A 2,282-nucleotide genomic window follows, 5' to 3' on the forward strand; every position below is an offset into this window, starting at 1 on the left:
ATTGCTAAGAATAATGATGGGCTGGAAGCGTCAGCCCCCAAGCCGAACTTATCCTGAAATGTTTTCAATTAACTCTTGGCACCAGCAGGAAAGCATCAAACCTTTCCCAGGCTGAAATATGGAAAATCTGCAGGGAACGTCTCAGCAGGAGAGGAATTTCATTAAAACGAGCACATCATAATCCAACGACTTCTGCTCTCCCTCTGAGCCTCCCTATTGATAAGGAGTCCGAGGCGATTTTTATGGATTTGCAAAGAGAAATGATTTCATAAGATCCTTTCAGAAAAGTTGCTTGGGCTCAGCCCTTTGAGTCATTATCTACTCACTGATGAAAAAATGGTCAGACACTTGGCTAAACTGTGACTGCTCCGTAAGAGGCTGGGCAGTTGAGGACACAGCATCAGCCCACAGACAGCTGCTTTCTGCAGTTGCCATAGGATCTGACACAGGGGAAAGTTTTCCCAGGTCTCTGTAGAGTGACATAGTGTTACAACCTGTGTTTTGAAGGACCTGCTTGAAGGGGCAAGAAGCAGGCTTCTCAAGGAATGAGATCAGCAGCTAGACAATCTACCAGCTTTCAAAGGTGTGAATCCATTTCAGAAAAAGCTCAGTTGCCCTTGTCGGGGGGCAGCGGGGGGGTGGGAATTAAAAATCACAGAGGGAGGCAGCACAGGGAAGTAAAGAAATTTATTTATGGGTTTTTAAAACGTGCATTTCTGTCCTCTGCCTCCTACCCCAACTCAGCTTTGGATTCTCCTGTTAAAAGTGTCATGGGAAAGAAAAGTCTGCCTGTGAAATTATAATAATATTGAAAATACTGTGAATATTAAAAGATATACCATATATGAAGTGCTCAGCAAGTGTTAGTTGTCATAATAATTTTTGCCATACTGAAAAGTAAAACATCAAAATAGTAGGCCAGTACTCTTCAAAACTGTTAAGGGAACATCAAAAATAAGGGAAGTCTGAGAATCTGTCACAGCAAAGAGGAGCCTATGGAGACCTGACAACTAAATGTAATGTGATATCTTGGATGAGGTCCAGAGACAGAAAAGACATTGAACAAAAACTAAGGAAATCAGTATCAACTAGATTTTACTTAAGGATAATGTATCCATATTGGTTCACTGATTATAACAAGCATACCATACATATATATATATGTGTGTATATATATATATATATATGTAAGAATAATAGTAGGGGAAACTGGGTGAACTCTCTACTACTCTTCATTTATTTTTGTAAATTTAAAACTGTTCTAAAAAATTAGCCCTTTCAAAACAAAGAGTCAAGCATGAGTTGAAATCATAAGGCGACCTTCCATGGACAGCATTCCAGCCTCATAAAAGTGAGATCCTGTATGCATTTTACAACAGAAGAGTACAGAACATTTGTCTTTTCACTGGACACATGCATGCGCACATGCAGCCACCCACCCACACTCACTGTCCACATGCACACACATGCACAACATGATCATGAATGCACATGGACACATATATACATACATGCACACACATGTATGTGAGCACACACATATAGAACCTGCTCCAGCCACAGGTTACAAATAATGGTTGTTTCACTGTGGCTTTTGTGTAGTAAGGGTTCAGTGCCTTTGGCACTTGACTGCCTATGTATCTCTTGTACTCAAGCTGTTTCAGCTGCCACCTCCCTGTGGACAGCTCTGGGCCTGTCCTGTCTGCATTTGTTCTGCCTGTCCAGTTCCTTTCAGACGCACCTTCTCAAATCAATCCCCTTGATTTGGAAATTAAAAAACTGTGAGAACATCCCCAGTGTGTTTTCTTACAGTACATATGCCTTCCCAACTTCATACGACTGACACTTAGTACTGACAATAACAAGCTGGGATGATCCAGGCAGGCTCACGAGGAGTGTTGAGAAACTTTTCTCATTCCGCATCTCCTGTCACCAGAGGCCTGCAGTTTTTCCTTAGGATGTCACATTTGTCTCTTCCACCCATTTCACCCTAAAATTTCACCCATTTTACCCAGTCCTCTCACCTTCCCTTCTCTTAGCATTAGAAGTTGGAGCAGTGCATTCTGAGTTCACATCAGTCCCGTAATCCACTGACCTTGGCTGTTTGTAGCCTTTGTATGTGCTTTATTAACTCAATTTTATTCTTGTAACAAGCCTGTGAAGGCAGCACTGTCATACCCTGTTTTACAGGAGAGCACAAGTAGAAAGATACAGTCACTAGTTCTTGACCATACAGCATATCAATGCTAGAGTTGTATTTAAACATAGGCTGCCTAGCCCTA

The sequence above is a fragment of the Pteronotus mesoamericanus genome, unplaced genomic scaffold (genome assembly GCF_021234165.1).
Source record: "Pteronotus mesoamericanus isolate MK-2021 breed Mesoamerican mustached bat unplaced genomic scaffold, CSHL_Meso_final contig_73, whole genome shotgun sequence".
NCBI classification, from domain to species: domain Eukaryota; kingdom Metazoa; phylum Chordata; class Mammalia; order Chiroptera; family Mormoopidae; genus Pteronotus; species Pteronotus mesoamericanus.